Here is a 6,000-nt window from a genome sequence, read left to right on the forward strand (position 1 = left end):
GTGTATATACATATATATAAAATATACCAGTCCTAATTTCTGCAACTATTCACAAGACTGTAGTTAGTTTCTGACAACCTATCTTCGGGTGCCCTTTACATATTTCCTTCATTTTTTGTCAGTATCTCAACTAATTGGGGCTCTTATTCCAGTACAGTGACCCAAATCTACACTGCTGAATAAAACATTTTCACTATTTTATGATTTATATTACTCACTATTCTGTTGACCCAGATTTATTTGGTCAGACTCAAAGTGAGCTAGGATACAACTTAAGGTTTTGTTCTTTCTCTGAGAGCTTAAAACTGTCACACTGCTTCTCTCTCTCTCTCTCTCTCTCGTGTGTGTGTGTGTGTGTGTGTGTGTGTGTGTGAATTCAGTGGAAAGAAGTGGTAACTGTCTAGATGCTTTAATATTTAAGTTAATATATTTTATTCCTAGAAAAAACAGTTTGGGAGTGTACACAGTAAAAGGAGAAATTGATGAGTCAGCACCCCCAAGTAAGCCTCGGAATATACCTGTTCCATAAAACTAGCTCATGAACTACCTCTTGCCTATTGCCACTAGGTGACAGTCTTTACAAATATTTTATCTGTAAGAGTGTCTTTCTGTTACAGAAATTAGATTCTGTTGGGAGAGATGGTTACCTTTCTAGTTTCAGCTGGAATATTAAGCAAGTGCATATATTTGTTATAACCTACACTTTTGGTCACTTGAGGTCATAGTTATTCTTCATCTGGAGGAGTAACTTCTCCTCCTACCTAGAAAGTTTATTCCTTTCTACAGACTGGATTGCTTTAAAATTCATGTTAAATCCCTAACCCCCAATGTGACTGTATTTGGAGATAGGGCTTTAGGAGGTAATTATGGTTAAATATGGTCATAAGAGTGGGGCCCTAATCTGATAAGATTGATGGCCTTATAAGAAGAGGAAGAGAAAAATCTTTGTCTCTCTCTGACTCTCTCTCTTTCTCCCCATGCAGCACAGAAGAAAGGTCATGTGAGAAGGTGACATCTACAGATCAGGAAGAGAGCCCTCCCCAAGAACTGAGTAGGCCAGCACCTTGACTTTGACTTCTCAGCCTTCAAAACTGTGAGAAATGAATTCTCTGTTAAGTATTTCATTATTGTAGCCTAGAGCAGACACTCCATGGCTGGAGAGGCCTTATAAGTAATGGTTAAGAATGCAATACTTCTTCTGGAGTCAACATCTGGGTTCAGTTGTAGGCTCTGTTACTCCCTAGCTATGTTACCTTTAACAAACTACTTATCCTCTCTAAAACTTGGTTTCCTCAAGTACAAAGTGAGATAAAGTACCCAATTTGATAGGTCATTGTATAGTTTACACACTTATCATCATATCAGTAATGTCACCTGTTAATAAAGCATTGTCTCAGCTCAAATGTTACACTGTCTGGGATAGGAAAGGGTTCCCCTTTTCTGAATCCTTATACTAGGGTGTGTCTTTTATGTATAGTCTGTAGCACCCTGTGCTTATCCTTTGGAACACTTAAAATAGTTCGCAATAATTTGTGTAATCTATGCCCCCCCTTACTAAACTATAAACTATTTGAGTCTAGAAAGTCTTATATGTGTTTTACTCATTGCAGTTTCTCTCAGCAAGTGTCATATTGTGTGGGACAGGTAGGTGTTAAAGTTGAGTTTGATTAATGAATGATAAATTAAATTCATTAATTTAAATGAGAAATCTGTAAACTCTTTTTGAGAGAACCAAGTAAGGTAGCTTGTACAAGAATTACTATTCTTAATTCTGAATGAAAAGTGCAGAAAATATATTAATTGTTTATGTGAAACAAATTAAGTGTCCTAAAGATGGTATACCAAATAATCTGAAGTCATTCACTTCATTCATTAATCACTTCATTTACTTATTATATGTGTCCCTCATTTGAACCAATATTTCTTCATTGAGAATTTATATATTGATATAATGTATTTAATTCAAACATTTTAGATTATATTAAGGAACCTGGTATAGGAAATACTCTACTGGAGAGGCCTATTAAAGCAAAGAATTCTTGGCTTAAGTAGATATTCACTTTTGTATAAATACAGAGTTGTATTAAATTCTTTTAAAGGAAGATAGACCCTTGATGAAGTTAAAGTTTTAAGACTCATGTTTTCCTAATATTTTATCATGCCGTGGGTGGATTTATCTATTTCCTGGAAAACAAAGCTTGTGGTCCTATTAGTTTTCCAAAAAGAGAAAATATTAAAAAGGGTGTATAATTTCAGTAATTATCTTAAAGTCCTTTGGACGTGACATGGCCAGCTAAGTAAGTAAGGTGACCCAAAAGAATAATAATAAGAAGTGTTAGTTTTTCATGTTTAAACTGATAATTTTTTGTTTCCAACGTTTTCTCAAAATATGGGGCATAAGTATTTTGTGGGCTTTATATACCGTAGATGGATAGGAAACGTTCCCTGTTTCCTATCATGGTGATAAACCTTTAGGCAGCCTTGATACAGGATGTGATCCTTTTTTCAGTCATTGCCTTACCATTTTATTTGCTCTGCGTTATCAGGCAGGATGCCTGGATCCTGGATTCATCACAAATGAACTCCGTCAACTCCCCCATGACACAACACATGCTGGCAGTATTTGTCTACTTTTGATAAATTGGTCAGTCTTGTGAAATACTTCTCTAAACTAAAGTTCTGGAACTTGTCAGGTGTCCTCTCTGACACTCATGTCTTCCTTTGGCTTTCAGATTACCCAACCAGCTGGGGTAAAGCCAGCATCCTCCCACAAAGCATGTTTCTTTGTAAATTCTGATCTATTGGCTTTTGGCACTAAAAAGTGATGCTCTTACACTTTCTGTCGGATTCAGATCAGTACTGAATAATCTCTTGGGGGTGAGTGACCTTTTAAATGTTGGAGACATAACAATTCCAGGGATCAGTGTTCATTTAGCAGTTTGTAAGAAAAATCAGAAGGAATACAGTGTCCTTTTGACTACACTTGAATGTAGCAAGGCCTAAATCTCTATGCACAAAGAAAGTATGTCTTCTGAATTACGAAGGTGTGTAATCATTATTATTATATATGACTGAAGGCAGGAGTTATGAAAGGGTCTTGGGTGACTGTTACCATTCTACCTATAAAACTCCTGGCAAAGGGATTAATAGTTATCCTATAAACAGAGGCAGAGTTAAGTTCTTAAAAACAGCATCCCATTCATACGATTTAAATCTCTCAGCCAAATGGAAAATGGGTTTAAAAGTAACATCTAGTCTATTTTTAAATACAGTTGGGAGATCTGATTTCATTTCTACTCCCACAAAAATAAGTAGTGTTACTCTCATCCTAAGAAACAGATATACATATGTACATTTCAAAGAGTGGTTTCCAAATTTTGTTCTACATTAGAAACACCTTATATAGAACATTAATGAGGAGCTTTTACAACCTCTGATGCTAAGGCTGTATCCAACACTAATTAAATTGGAATGTCTGGGGTTGAGTGCCAGGCATCAGTAATTTTTAAAGATACCAGGGAGAATGCAATGTCCAGTGAAGTTGGGAACCTGGTTTAACACAGTCATGTACTCTCTTCTACACTTCAGCTTTTCTTTTTTTCTTTTCTTTTCTTTTTTTTTAAAGATTTTTCTTTGTTTTTTCAACAGACAGATATCACAAGTAGGCAGAGAGGCAGGCAGAGGGGGGTGGGGAAGCAGGCTCCCTGCTGTGCAGAGAGCGGATGCAGGGCTTGATCCCAGGACCCTGAGATCATGACCTGAGCCAAAGGCAGAGGCTTAACTCACTGAGCCACCCAGGCACCCCTCAGCTTTTCTTCATTGCTTCTTTAGTTCACTGGTTCTCACCCTGACTGCTCTTTAGAATCACAGGCATCTTCAAAAAAATTTTAAAAATCTGATTTATTTGGTCACAGGGCAGTGTGTAAAAATCAGAAATGCTGGGATACCTGGATGGCTCAGTTGACTGGGGGTCTGCCTTCAGCTCAAGCCATGATCCCAGGGTCCTGGAATTGAGTCCCTGGATTGGGCTCCCTGCTCAGCAGGAAGCCTACTTCTCCCTCTGCCTGTCTCTCTCTCTTTCTCTTTCTCTCTCTCTTTGCCTCTCATGAATAAATAAAGAAAATCTTAGAAAAAAAATAGAATTGGAAATGTTTAGCTGCTCTCCAAGCGACTCTAATGTGTAGCTCTGGTGGAATCACTGGGCTAGCTGATTGTAGAAAGAGGTAGGATAAAGGGGGTCCTTTAGTCTTTTCCTGGCAGTTAAGAGCTTTGTACATTTTAAAATTATTGTTCACTAGCTTTGTTGAATGGATTTTTTCTTCAATTCACTAGGCTGTTAAGTCCAACCATTCTCTTGAACCCATTGGTGGTAGGATTGCCCAATAAAATTCAGGACAGGGGCACCTGGGTGGCTCAGTGGGTTAAAGCCTCTGCCTTCAGCTCAGGTCATGATCCCAGAGTCCTGGGATCGAGCCCCACATTGGGCTCTCTGCTCAGCAGGGAACCTGCTTCCCTCTCTCTCTCTTCCTGCCTCTCTGCCTACTTGTGATCTCTGTCTGTCAAATAAATAAATAAAATCTTTAAAAAAAAATCAGGACAGCCAGTTAAATTTGACTTCAGCTAAGCAATGAATAATTTTTAGTACAAGTATGGTCATGCAATATTTGGGATATATAATAAAAAAAAAGATTGCTTATTGGAAATTCAAATTTAACAGGTATCCTGTATTTCCATTTGCTACTTCTGACAATGCTTAGTGGTAGGAGAGCATAGCTCATTCTTGGGAAAATCAGCAGCTGAATTCAGGGGGAGTTCCACCCTTTTAATCTTCAGTTTATAGTCTGTATTTTAGCTCTTACCCCTTCTAGCTGTAGAAGTGGTAGATAAAAAGGCAGGAGCATTTTGGGAATTAAAAATTGCTTAAAATCCTGGAGTGAGCCAAGAAGACTCACATTTTCCCTTTCTTTAGCCTATTATTGGGTGACCATCAGGGGAGCAGCATAGGAGATAAGGGGGGTCAGCATGCAAGAAAAGAGAACACTGAAGGAGGTGGAGATCTGAATCTTCAATATAAACTTCAGTTTCAGGAATCCTAGTTCTGTCTGTGCTCTCAAGAGGATTACCATTTTGAGCCTTTTCTGTGACTTTCAAGTAGTTCATAATTACTTTTTTAAAAAAATTATTATTTCTTCTTAATCTATCTAAATTTCAGATCCTTGCTGCTTTGACTGGAGTTGAGATAGTTTCCAGGTGAAACTGTTCCCATAGCTTACTGAGTCTGAACTAATGGAAACTTCAGATTGTCCGTAGCAATCTTTAAGAACCCACTCATCTCTGGGACGCCTGGGTGGCTCAGTTGGTTAAGCAGCTGCCTTCAGCTCAGGTCATGATCCCAGCGTCCTGGGATCGAGTCCCACATCGCTCTCTCGGGCTCCTTGCTTGGCAGGGAGCCTACTTCTCCCTCTGCCTCTACCTGCCACTCTGCCTGTGCTCACTCTTGCTCCTCTGAGAAAAAAAAAAAAGAACCCACTCATCTCAAGAGGCTTCCCAAGCAGTCTGGGTGCCTTTCAGCCCCATCCTTAAAGGGCTGTTCACCATAAGCTGATCCCTGAAATTTCCTTCCACCCCACCGTCACAAATAGGCTTTGAGCTGTAGATAAAAGTCATAAAAGTCATGGGTAGGTGTATTTCTTGGTCTATAGCAGGCTCTATACAAAAGGAAAAGGAGCAAGATATCACAGTAATTCCCAGAAAGCAGGTGATGTCATGATTTAACCAAATTGGAGCCTGACATTTTGATGAACAACTCTTGAGCACCTCTCATAATTTCCTCCATGGAGGAGATAGGCAAACAGGTAATATGTCAAATCCCCATTTGCCAGTCCATGTTTACTAATAGAAGGAGGTGAAAGAGGTGAAGCACATTAACTTTTAATTTGTTAACACTGATTTTTTTTTCCCCACTAAATGTTAGATGTTTAAAAGGGAAATGCACACTAG

The sequence above is a fragment of the Neovison vison genome, chromosome 1 (genome assembly GCF_020171115.1).
Source record: "Neovison vison isolate M4711 chromosome 1, ASM_NN_V1, whole genome shotgun sequence".
NCBI classification, from domain to species: Eukaryota; Metazoa; Chordata; class Mammalia; order Carnivora; family Mustelidae; genus Neogale; species Neogale vison.